Raw genomic sequence first — 13,720 nt, 5'->3', positions numbered from 1 at the left:
CTTGTATTTTTTCATTTGTAAGTCGCTTTAGATAAAAGCGTCTGCTTAATGAATAAATGTAAATGTACACAAGCCTCAGATGCCGGTGACGCGCGTGAAGCTCACTTTGAAAGGGAACAACGGAATCGTTCGCGAATGAGTCGGTTCTCTGGGTCGGCTATTTGAATCGATTTGTTGAAACACACGTTGAGAGTCGACTCCTAGAGTCGTTTTAGTGGTCAGACAGCCTTGAAGTAACGGTCGGGTTTATTTTTGAACTGACGTAAGAGTGTGTATTGCAGTAAGTATTGAAGGTGTATGTAGACGTTTATCAGCATTTTTTTTTTTTAAAGTGGCTGGTTACTTTTAAAAAGGTAATTAATTAAGGTGAAATTTGACAAATGCATTTATACTTCAGTTATTTAGAATATATCATTAAAAAAACACTTAAATACAGTATTTCTGCCTTGTTACTATACATCATTATGTCATTATGAATGGAACAGGTAAAGTCTGGTGTGTGTGTGTGTGTGTGTGTGTGTGTGTGTGTGTGATTGACACTAGGGTGAGCTTCATGTCTGAGTGGCTGAAATCTGATGTTTTCATCGTATTTATGGTGGTCCTGTCGCTCACAGTTATTTACATGTTTGTGGTCTGCTGTCTCTTAAGGAGCCGTCGCACACACAAAACAAGAGAGTACTGACACACACACCTACACATATACATGAACAAACATGCCCACATGCACTTGATTAGCACTTGATTTCCTCTCTTATTCTCTCTCTCAGGGAAATGGCAGAAATCGAGATCGTGCCTTTTGCAGGTTCAGGTAGAAACCATAAACCCAGATTCACTCTGAGGATCATCACAGAGCAGAAACATGCCTCGGAGCTTGTTCAGATGTTAACGAGCCAAATCCGCTCCACTGTAGGCCCTGCGTGCTCGACTGACCTTGGTGTCTCTGCTGTAACTGCTGAGGTTGCCTCTACTTCTCAAGATCAACTGGAGATGTACGCTTTATCTCCCTGTCACACAACAGACGCCGCACTCCCTATTGGAGGGCAAGTCACCTCACTGGACTTGCAAACTACAAATCCCACTGAACACTTGGTGACCGCTATAGTTGAGCCAATCAGGATTACTGATTATGAAGAAAATGATGCTAGTGATAGTGAAACACTGCAGTTCTACCCTACCTTATTATAAGACTGCATACAAGACAAGTTTACTGAGTTAACAATGAACATAAATGTCTTTCTTTGCTTTATATATGCTGTGTAGGTCATGCTGTTCTGCTACGTGTTGTTTTTCAATGAGTCAGATGTATTCCTGTTTAGTAACTCCTTCTTAAAGAGTAGTCTGCTTGTACGTGTGCTTGGTTTCCAAATTCATATGAACAAAGCAATGTTAATTCACTAAAAGCATCTGTTGCTAACTAGCCTACAATTTTACCATTAAAGCATCATTAAATATACTTGGTCGGAAGGTGTTGGTTCATTTTTTATAACAGCAGTTCTGACATTTTAATACATTATAATTTCTGTAATAAAGAACTCATTAAAAAAACATGCTATGCTATTATTTAACCAAAAATTGGTGAAGTTTTATTTACGGAGAGCTTCATTTAACAATAACGGAAGGAGACTTCAGTGTCAACATTTTGTACTAAGTTTTCCAACACAGGAAAGTCGACATGGGGCTTTCTCAGCCATCCTTCCACCTCAGTAGAATACCAGACTAATCTCCCCTCAGGGAGTTTATTTCTGCTTCTTGGCCATTTTTTAATGGGTGAGTCTCTGTGGCTTTATAATATCTGTTATTTTGTGAAGCAAACCTTTTGAAATCTGAGACCTTCCCTTTGGTGCCTCTTTTGTTGGAGCTGCTCTCTCTGAACTACTTTTCGCAGGTTTCTCATAAACTTCCTCAAACAGAGTCTCTGTGAGCTCTGAAAGTTTCTGTTTAAGAGTCTCTAGCTCTCTGTCCTTCCCCTCCATCTGTCTGCTGAACTGTTCCTCCATCTCTCTCCCTCTTTTGTTTTAGTTCCTTTACATTTTCTTCCATCTCTGTCCTTCACTGTACCTCTAGTTTCAGCTCACTCTCAAGTTCTCTTTTCTCTGTCCTTCTCTTCTTTTATTTTTTTTTCCAGTTCAGTTGTTCAGTCATTAAGTTGTCTGATGCCGCCTTGCTGCACCTGTATCTTTCTCAGAGTTTTATTCCTTTTTAAAAAATGTTTTCTGTCATTCCTGCAAAAATATTTGGTATAATTATTTATTAAAAAGTAGTTTGTATGCTTTAGAAAAACTTTAGAAATACTTATTTTTAAAGCACAATTCCACAGTGTATTGTGCTGGATTCGTTTGACAGGTTATTGAGTCATTGGTGACGAACATGTACTTTTACCCATCTTAAATTTTCTGTTCCACATATAAACATATCTGCTGCTTTGGCTGAAGTGTGTCCGCATTTCAGAGCGGCTCATATTCAGTATTTACCTCATAACGGTAAGCATTTAAACACAGGCAACAAGCAAACATCTCTACATTTCTCCTATATTTCACTGCCCTGGCCTCTCTCATCTGCAAGCTCCGCCCCTTCATGAGTCCACCATCAGGAGAACACAGAACAACAGTGGTGTGTATGGCAGGGTTGGAAGGAGAAAGTTACTGTTTTCAATATGGAACATTGCTGCATGTCTGCATTTGCTAGAGATCATGTGGACAAGCCAGAAGGCTGTTGGAAAAATGTTTTGTGGATTGATGATACCAAAACATAATTTTTTTGTTTGTTTGGAGAAAGGAAAACACTGCGTTCCAGCATAAGAACCTTATCCCACCTGTAAAACATGGTGGTGGTATCAAGGTTTGGGCCTGTTTGGCTGCATATGGGCCAGAACGGCTTGCCATCATTGATGGAACGATAAATTCTGATTTATACTAGCAAATTCTACAGGAAAATGTCAGGATATCTGTTTGTGAACTGTATCTGAATAGAAAGTGGGTCATCCAGCAAGACAAGGAGTCTAAACACATTAGTCGTTCACCAAAGAACGGTTAAAGAAGAAGAAAGTTAATGTTTTGGAATGTCGAAGTCAAAGTCCTGACCTTAAACCAACAGAAATGTTGTGGAAGAACCTGAAGCAAGCCGTTCATGTGAGGAAACTCACCAACATCCCAGAGTGGAAGCTGTTCTGTACTGAGAAACGAGCTAAAATTCCTTGGAGCCGAAGTACAGGACTGATCAACAGTTACTGGAAATAGTTGCTGGTATTGCTGTACAAGGAGATCAGACCAGATACTGAAAGCATAGGTTCACATACTTTTGCCACTCACAGACATGTAATATTAGATCATTTTCCTCAATAAATAAATGTATATATAATATAATATTTTTGTCTTATATATTTAATTGGGTTCTTGTTGTCTACTTTTAGGACTTGTGTGAAAATCTATTTAGATCATATTTATGCAGAAATATAGACGGGCAGTCATGGCTCAACGGTGAAGGCTAAGGGTTACTGATCAGAAGGTCGGGGGTTCAATAATAATTGTTCATTTAAAAAACATTCTGTTGCTGGTCTTTTGAAGAAACCTGTTTTTATCCGGTACTAGCTTGTTTGTCTCTTCTTTCTACTGATTAAAAAAAAAAATCTCAAATCTTCTGTTCAGGTTCTTTTAGTTTTAATGCTGTTCTCACCTGCTTCTTCTTTCCTCTATTGATCAACTCCAGAATTCTGCTGTGGATGTGAATAATACAGTGTAAACTTTCTGTGCATGATGCCAGACTTTAATGATAAATTTGAACAAGCAGAATATAACTGTTTCTCTGTCCATAATAGAACATTCTATTACACTGTGCTGATAATCATCTGCTCACATTGGAGAAATTTATCAGATAAAGGTACCTGTCAGATACCAGACATAACTGTGGAGGGAATCCTTGGGCAAGACACTGATTTCCAAGTTGCTCAGCTCTGCTACCATTGGTGGGAGAGTGTGTGTCAAGGTTATTATAGTTTAGCATTTTTATTAGTTTTTATTTTTTATCTAGTTTTGACATTATGTTTTCAAATTTCAGTTTAGTTTTTTAAAGTGGGTTTGCTAGTTTAGTTTGTAGTTTTATTTTTTTTTTGAAAATGCTTAGTTTTAGTGTTTTGTAATATGGGTTATTTGTCAAGGCCAGAAAAAGTATTGTGTAATAAAAACTCAACAAAAACATCATACAATTTTAGAAATATGTATTCAACAATAACACCAGTACATAAAATGTACATATGGGCACAAATAAGCTGACACACCCATGAAAGATTCTGTTAATCCTCTCTTGCTCCAACAATCTACACATAGGTTCAGCTTCCTCACATTTTTAATGATCTCTTTTCATTTCTGCTTTGCCGTATCCATCTTAGCCCCAATAAGGCTACTGACTCTTGCAGCTCCAGGTGTTTTGAACTTTGGTTCGAGTAAAGTGGAGAACTTTTTGAAGGCAATCGACTCACACAGTTGTGTAGACATCCCAGTATCAATAAACATATGAACCAGCGCTTCCTCCCGCTTGTGGTGTTCCTGTGTGTTCACTAAATAACAGCTACCGGTTCTCCGGTGAAAGCACTGCTGTAGTGTTCTCTGTCCTGCGGTAGTCTCCGTCATGCTGTCTAGCCCTGTACCGGGGTCAGCTTCTGTTTCGGGGGAGGGGGGCGTGGCGTTCTCCTTTACCTTATTAAGGTAAACTAGGTTAGCCTCCTTGTGCGCGCTTCTCAAATGTACTTTCAAATTCGTTGGATTTTCCCCTTTAATAAATTGTCCACATATTTCACCACCTTCCACTGCAGGACACTTGCTTTTATCTGACACACAGTCATATATAAAGTAATCCCACATAGGACTATGCCGCTTTCTTCCGACTTCCGGTACCGCCATGATGCCAGGAGAGGAGCATGGACTATGCTGTGTTCAATTTGACATGGAATGTCGTAATTTCCGGCTTCCCAGTCGGAAATGTCAACTCGAAACTAAGGACATTTACTCTATAATTGTATTTTATTTTAGTTAGTTTTGCAAACAGACAATACTTTTAGTTAGTTGTCGGGGTTTTTTTGGGGGGTAATGCCTAGTTTTTATTTCGATTTCAGTTAACGACTATATATTTTTCCCCACTCCTAGTTTTCGTTCGTTTTCGATTATAACCTTGAACCACACACGCTAACATTTAAACACGACTTTTAAACAAACTCACAAAGAATGGTTACCTATGAAATTAAATTCAACACTATATATGTTGTAAATACAATTTCCCCACGGATGCTTCCAAGCAATGCTGTGCTGCCTGCACTGTGACCAGGTTCCATTATTTCCCCAGAAGAGCAAAGACTGGCTCAGATGATCACTTTAATTTGATTAACTGAGTATTCTGTTTGTGTAACTGGTGCCATTTATTATGTTAATGTCATCATGCTGTTTAGCTTATATTTGTGAAATCACTTAGTTGTCCTTAGCCCAAATGTAGTGTCAAGGGATGAAACGCTGCTATCCTCATAGTGAACTCGGCGGGAGGATATACAAGTGAATGTACCGTTAATGGTCAAAACCGGAAGTGACGTTTGCCTAGTCTACTTCACCGGTTTGAAAATATCAAAATTGAATTGACATTATTAAGAACAAACTAAGCCATGGTATGATGACTTCTATACTAATCTAAGGTGACCTACTATTTAGGTATCTAGTTACTGACTGTCTGGAAAAAAAGTTCGTATGCTCTGCTGCACTTTTCTACACTTGGCTGCTGTCTCCATTTCTTACAGACTGAGCGGCTAATATAGGAAGGAACTTGCGTTGAGTATGGGCGCAACCAAGTGTACAATTGGAGTGGGGGTCACACCTATTTTCCTTAACAAACGGAAATATATTAAAAGAGAATAGACATAAATAAATAGAATAGATGTAGAAAAGACAGATCAGTTGGCAGGGTTGATTAAACGGGGACATATAGAAAATATTTTGTACTATATATTTTGTGTGTGTGTGTGTGTGTGGGGGGGGGATTTCCTCAACATTGGGGTGACACGACCCCCCCACCCTTAAAGAATGCGTGGTTACGCCCATGTCTGATTAACTTCACAGCTCTGTACTGCAGTGCATTAGCTCTCGCTGTATCTATAACCGAAAACATTAGCTCTCGCTGTATCTATAACCGATAACATTAGCTCTCGCTGTAATAACAGTAGATAAAGCATGTTTTCTCATTTTCTGATGAAGAAACCCACCGAGGGGACATACAGAGGGGTGCGCGTGGTACTGGCCACAGATAAACGGGTTACTTTTGTCGCGGTGGGGCTTCCTCTGCTTTTCATCTCCCTCGCCTTTGCCAAGGAAGTGTCCATGGGTGAGTGTGTTTGTGTATTCATAATCATCATTTTTGCTAAAAAAAACAAAACTTGCTTGGTTCTCACATTACTGATTAATTCACATGCATATGTGTGTGTTTCTGAGCCTCTGTACTCTCCTGATCGGTTAAAGTTACCTCAGCGGAGGAGTTTTTCTGATTGGCCAGTTCAAATTTGAGCGGGAAATCCTCAGCGTAGGAGTTTTTCTGATTGGCCAGTTCAAATTTGAGCGGGAAAATCCTTAGCGGAGGAGTTTTTCTGATTGGCCAGTTCAAATTTGAGCGGAAAATCACTCTGGGAAAGTGGGGGCGGGGTTTAGACCGACAGGAGGTCAAATTTAAAGCATTGTATGCTTTTTACCAATCATTAGTGACTAGTTTAATTTTACTCACCATTTTATTTGTGAAAGCAGATCAACAATATTAATTAATGTAAGATTTACTCTACAGAGGGTTTAGTACATTGTTTAAATTTTGGAGGGAAAGTTGGTTTATGGCAATAGGAGGATGAGTATGGCTGTGATTGTATAAAATACACACAGCTTTTAAATGTTTGCCTGTAAATTACTGCATATTAGTCATTTACAGGTGAAGCAATAATACTAAAAATAGTTTATTCTATTTTTACTATTTATGATGAGTCTTTCAAAAATATCTATTTTAATCTATAATGTGTCACATTTAAATGTACGTATTTCAGCCTTTTTAACCAGTGAAGGAACAAAGATATTCAGATTTATGTCAGCAGGTAGTTTGGATTTAGTTTGAGGTGATAATTATGAACGGAACGATTGTAATTGAACGGTTAATAAGTCGAGTGTCCGGATGCACACCGCTCCTTTGTGGACTTCTCCTAAACCCTAACAGTATCTAGGTTACACCAGTGAGCTTCAGCAGGTGTCCCTGTTCTTCACTGGGTCTTCCAAACTTTGCTACCGTTCCTGCAGTGCTTGCTTGCAAGGTATAGACACTGATAAATGTGGATTAAATAGTCAACTCTTTTCTGCTCTTAGATTCACAGATTAGCTGTTTCCCGCCCGCTAACTTCACCCCGCGCCAGGCACTGTACGTTGATTCTTTCTGCTGGGTTGCTGCTGGATGGCAAAGTACAGAGAATGGCTACCCTCTGTTGCTGCATAAGGTAACCCAACGTTAAACTCCAAAGCCAAACTTCAAAGCCAAACTTCTGCTCTAATCACCGTGACTTCCTGACACATTTTGTGTTACATTCTAGTACTTTCCTTACATTCTTCTGTTGCTGGCTGTGGTCGTGTACATTCCCACGCTGTTCTGGCGCTTCACTGCTGCTCATCAGCTCTCCTCGGACCTGGGTTTCATCATGGAGGAGCTGGAGCACTGCTACAACCACGTGATTCTCCTCGTCTCCAGCAACCCCGCCGCCAAGGACATCACCGAGGATTTCTGCAGGTAATTGTGCACCTGTGGAAGAAATTCTGAAGAACCAGGTTAGAATATGATCCGTTAGCAAAACTAAAAAAAAACCCAGTTCGTAACCAAAGACTTTATGCCTTTTAGTCTTCATGAGTGTGTGTGTGACAGGAATCTGCGGCAGGCGGATGGCTGTGTGAAGTACCCTTTGGCGGAACAGTTTCTGTTAAAAAAAAAAGGACACATGGGCACTGGCGTGGAAGTACCTGCTATTTCTGCTTCTCACGCTATCCACGTTAATCCTGGCTTGCAGCTGCCTGCTGTACTACATCTTCAAGGTGTCTCAGATTGACCACTTCTCCTGTGAATTGCACACTGGTATGTCAGACCTTTATAGCATGGAGGTCCTTCATGACTGATGGATTCCAGTGTACATGGATTGCATGCTGTCATGTCAGTCCCTACGAGCGTTTAATCGCTAATCTGTGTGTTCTCAGGTGTTGTCCTGAATCGGAGCGCGTACCCTCCGGTGCCATGTAAGCTGGTGTCCGTGGGCGTGTTCCAAGTCTTCAGCTGCGTTAATGTGTTTGTATACATGATCCTCCTCGTGCTTGTGGTGATCCACGCAGCATGCCTATGTGCCCGGCAGAGGCAGCAAAGCCAGTTGCTCAAACCATACGAGCGCCTGCCTGCCTTCGTCTGCGCCCGGGGCCTGTCTGACCGCTCTAGTCGCTTTGACGATCTCAGCATCTACCTGCTGTTCCTAGAGGAGAACCTGAGTGAGCTCAAGAGCTTTAAATATGTGCAGGTCTGTTCCGTAACACGATGCACAGATAAATTGTTTATTAATGAAACTTTATTTACATTATGATTTGTTTACAATGATGACTCTGAAATGGGAAGACTTTGGTTTTGGGGGGGGGTAGATAAGAACATTCCATAGTTTAACATTAAAATAGAAACGATTTTAGTTTCATGAGATCAGTTGCTTTATTTCTTGCCATCACCTGTATTATATTTGGAGACAAGAATGCAACATGAACTGTTGAATGAAAAAATTGTCTTAAAAAAAAAAATTTTCAGTTAATGACATTAGCTCACAGATAGCTGATCCACACCATGTGTCCTGTGAGTTTCTGCTTATAACCAGCATGTTTTGGTGCGAATGTACAGGTATTGGACTCATTGATGGAGAAAGAGGCTGACTATTCTGTCCTGCTGGGCATCTTGAGCCGTCTTGGACAATTGAGGACCACCACCAGTGGGGTGGAGAAGAAGTGAAAGCCTGAGGGTCAGATGAAGCAGTGGTGCTCAGTCTGTCTTTTAGTGTTTCATGATTATAAGTGTTGCAGTTCATGCCATAATATTTCATAATGACGGACACAGATTTGGGTTTGGTGTCACTATTTTATTTCCAATTTGTATTTTCATGCCACATTTGACCACCTGCAAGTTTTTACAAAATATGGGAACGCCGTCTAACCTCTGCTTGTTTCAGTGGAAGTGTAATCTCTGTGACTTTAACCATAGCATGGTTGTTGGTACCAGATGGTCTGATTTGAGTATTTCAGAATCTAGAGTTTACACAGAATGGTGTGAAAAACAAACAAAAACACTGCGTAAGCACCAGTTCTGTGGGTGGAAACACCATGTTGATGAGAGAGGTCTCAGGAAGGTGACCAGAAAAGCATGTCAGCTTGCACAGAACCTGAAACGTTGTCTTACAGGTGTGGAACCTGATGTAGTCTACTGCTGTTGTAGTTCATCCACCTCAATGTTTGATGTGTTTTGCATTATGAGATGCTTTTCTGCTCACGACAGTTGTAAAGTGTGATTGAGTTACTACAGATTTCCTGTCAGCTCAAACCAGTCTGCTCATTCTCCTCTGATCTCTCTCATCAACATGGTGTTTCAGCGTGTAGGCCCTCCACTGACGGGATGTTTTTTGGTTTTCGCACCACTCTGTGTAAACTCTAGAGACTGCAAAAGTGAGTGAAAATCCCATGAGATCAGCAGTTTCTGAAAAACTCAAAGCAGACCAGCACCAACAAACATGCCATGGTTAAAGACATGGAGATCACACTGTCACAAGGTGGATATTTCTGCCCAGTGTTCGAGTTTCGTAGTTCTTTGCGTCTGAAGAGCAAGAGGTCTAGTAGTGTTTTGAATAAACATGAACATGTTAAACTCTTATCCAAGACTGGAACATAATCAACCCAAGATGATGTCTGGGCGAGGGAGGAAATATAGAAAAGTGCTTGAGTGTTTTATCAAGTGTTTTAACTGCTTAAACGACGGTTTGTTGGCACATGCATTAACTTTCATTCGTTTGATTTTGTCTAGTATTTTGCTGTATAAGAAATAAACTGTGATGCGGTGGTTTGTTATGGTTACTATTTTACCACCCTGATGTTTATTTTTTTCTTCCCACAACTGCAATTTTTGATTAAAAAATGTTGTTATATTGCAGAACGACTGAAACCTGTTCACATACGTTATAGCAGCTATGAATGGTTGTTCCTTCACCCGCTGCCTTTTTCTTTTGAAAGTCATAAAACAAATCTGCAAGGCTTACACTCCTCTATCCTGACTGACACTGGAGACTCCTTCCATAGGAATTAAAATAATAGTATCCTACATAAGTGTTTTTCTTTGTTGTAAACCAGTTAATTAGCATCTTTCCTACAAACCCCAATTAATGATGCTGTTGCTATAGAGATGATAAAGCATTAGAAAGAGCACAGTAATATAAACCTGTGATTTGGAGTCACAGAACTGTCATAGTTTCATTGGTTTTAAACCTGGAGAAGAGTTATTTTCAGGCAGTCACATCACTTCAAGGATTTTACAACAGCTAACGAACGTGACTGAAAATATCCCTTTTATAAAACTGAAGTCTAACGATCTGTAAATGTTCCTCTTTAATATCCTTCTGAACAGATAATAGGAATAAATATGAAAATGTGTCTAAAAATTAAGATTCCTTGATCTGAATATAGAGTCATGTGATTTTACTGACACAGTTTATAAAGAACATCTGAATATCTGACAGTAGCTTATGAGGTTTATTGTAAATAAACAATCCACTTCCTAAATGTTTCAGGAATCTGAAGGTCCAGTGAAAGCATTTTGGTTATGCGTTAAATAAAAGTGTCGTGTTGTAGTTACCCATAGATGTACCAGTGTCCTAGATACAGTATAACTGATGAAATCCGGATGTTTCTAACCCAAGCCGTGATAAAGGATAACGAGATATAAATAAATACAGGAGTAAATAAAACTTGGTTTTTCAGACGGGGATTACTAATAGTTTTTTTTTAAAGAATGAAAACATCACTTTTTAATTATCTTGCTTAATTTGCCATTAAAGAGCTTAAACAATAATAATAATAAATAAATCAAAATCACAGGAACCTGTGAACTCATGAGCCAGTCTAGTGAATGAGAGTAAATCACTAAAGCATCTTGGAATATTTATACAATGCTGTACAAATAATTCTTTTAATTTATTTATTAAAAAAGTGGTTAGCACGTTCGATTCACACCTCCAGGGTCGGGGGTTCGATTCCCACAGTGGCCGTGTGTGTGCAGAGTTTGCATGTTCTCCCAGTGATGCGGGGGTTTCCTCCGGGTACCCCGGTCTCCTCCCCCAGTCCAAAGACATCCATGGTAGGCTGATTGGCGTGTCTAAAGTGTCCGTAGTGTATGAATGGATGTGTGAGTGTGTATGTGATTGTGCCCTGCGATGGATTGGCACCCTGTCCAGGGTGTAACCCGCCTTGTGCCCGATGCTATCCTGGGATAGGCTCCAGGTTCCCCATGACCCTGAAGAAGGAGTAAGCAGTAGAAGATGGATGAATGGATGGTATGGATATTGTGGACCTTGTAGAAAGGAGTTGAGCTGGAAATCAATTCATGCTTGTCGTAACTGATTATGCAACCAGATATCCCAAAGTGTTCCTGATAAAGGCCATTAAGGCCAAGTATGTAGCAACAAGCTTGATGCAACATTTTTGTAGAGTGGGGTTCTCATGTCAGATTCTTACTGATCAAGGTACTAACTTCATGTCCACTCTCTTAAAGCAGGTGTATAATCTTGTATCGAAAGTTTACATACAACTCCTTATATGGCCTCACAGAACGTTTCAATCAAACCTTCAAACAAATGCTTCACATATTCATCAGTGTGTTGGGCATGGATTGGGACCAGTGGCTGTGCTATCTCCTGTTTGCATATAGAGAAGTTCCCCAGGCCTCGACTGGATTTTCTCCTTTTGAATTGATATATAGACATGAGGTGAGAGGCCCGTTGACCATGCTTCAAGAACTGGGAAGGAACCCAGGGTAGCGGGGGCCCTGTAAATGTGATCTCTTATGTTGTGCAGGTGAAGGAACGGTTGGAGGCAATGACAAAACTGGCTCAAACTCACATGGCTGAAGCACAAAGCTAACAGAAGTCATGGCATGATCGGTCCACTTGTGAGCGGAGCTTTAACCCTGGCCAGAAAGTGCTGGTATCAAGAGAGCAAACTATTGGCGAAATGGCAGGGTCCATTTGAGATCAAGCAGAAGCTTCGACCCACCACTTATGAAATTGCCACACATGGTCTGGACCGGTCTAGTAAAGTGTTACATATTAACTTGCTTAAGGGGTGGATTCCTCATCCTGAGAAAGAGTCGCAAGTCCTGATGATTCAACAGGTGATTGAGGAAGAGGAACTGGAAGAGCAATATTTGCCTCAGCCGGTAACAGAATGTGTTAATTTAGATCATTTGCCAAAAGGTATCAGCAGGTGAGAGCTCTTTGCAACCCGGAACTTTTTTCTGACTATCTGGGCATCACAACATTGATTAAAAATGAGATTGTGTTGAAAAGTGATGCTATTGTTAAAAGGATGAGTTATGGAATACCTGAGTGATTACAAGCCTCATTGAGGAAAGAGATTGAGCTGATGCTGACGTTGGGAATCATCGAGCCTTCTAAGAGTGAGTGGTATCACCAGGGGTTTTAGTTCCAAAAAACGACGGAACCTTAAGATTCTCTATCGATTTTCGATACCTGAACCCTCTACGAACGGTCTAAGTTTGATTCCTATTCAACTCCCCCAATAAGTGACCTAATTGGCCGCCTAGGTCAAAGCAAGTATCTGACCACCGTTGACCTCACCAAAGGATAAGGACAAATTCCTCTCACTCCTCAATCTAGAGAGTTATCCTCCTTTAGAACCCTACGAGGGCTATTTCATTTAAGGGTTCTTCATTTTGGCCTGTCTCCTGCTCCAGCCACTTTTCAGAGGCTTGTGGACCAGATATTGGATGGTTTGTCTTGTACGACCGACAAATTAGATTACATTGTTTTCTACAGTGACACTTGAGAACAGCACCTACAACACGTTCAAAAAGTTCTGCAGCGACTCCAACAAGCAGGCCTCACCATCAATCCATTTAAATGTGCTGTGGCCAAACTGAAATTGAATATCTGGGCTACATCATTCCTAAAGGGGTGGTCAGACCCCAGGTGAAGAGGGTACAATCATTCAACAGTGTCCTATACCTCAAACACAAAAAGAATTAAGATCATTCCTTGGTATGGCAGGTTTTTTATAACAGATTTATTCCCAATTTCTCTGGCAGAGCAGCAGCCTTGACTGATATGGTGTACTCAAGATGCCCCAACCAGTTTCAGTGGTCTGAGGAAGCAAAAATGGCTTTTCAAGACATCCAGACTGTCCTGGGTGAGGACCCTGTGTTGCCTGACTTTAATCAATTGTTTATTGTGCAAACAGATGCTTCGGAACGAGGCATTGGAGCCGTGCTTCTGCAAGGGCCACCCATTGGACGACAACTTGTGGCTTGTATTAGCCATAAACTCTTTCCTAGAGAGGTCCGATATTCTACAATCGAAAAGGAGTGCTTGGCTGTGAAATGGGCTCGAGATTCCCCAAAATATTATCTGTTGGGGAGAGTTTATTGT

General features: G+C 40.5%; 1 long non-coding RNA gene and 1 pseudogene across 1 annotated transcript; both read left to right on the top strand.

Annotated features, from left to right (window-relative positions):
- The first annotated feature begins 199 nt into the window (after window positions 1-199).
- LOC124626474 (uncharacterized) lies at window positions 200-1,462 on the top strand. The gene is made up of 3 exons (XR_006981339.2): window positions 200-353; window positions 544-675; window positions 768-1,462. It is a non-coding gene; the product is annotated as an uncharacterized LOC124626474 (long non-coding RNA).
- A 4,687-nt stretch (window positions 1,463-6,149) lies between these two features.
- LOC108260382 (pannexin-1-like) lies at window positions 6,150-9,717 on the top strand (annotated as a pseudogene).
- The last annotated feature ends 4,003 nt before the right edge of the window (window positions 9,718-13,720 follow it).

This window comes from Ictalurus punctatus, chromosome 28, assembly GCF_001660625.3.
Source record: "Ictalurus punctatus breed USDA103 chromosome 28, Coco_2.0, whole genome shotgun sequence".
NCBI classification, from domain to species: domain Eukaryota; kingdom Metazoa; phylum Chordata; class Actinopteri; order Siluriformes; family Ictaluridae; genus Ictalurus; species Ictalurus punctatus.
The sequence above is the reverse complement of the archived record's forward strand: the minus strand, read 5'-3'. Positions and strand labels throughout refer to the sequence as shown.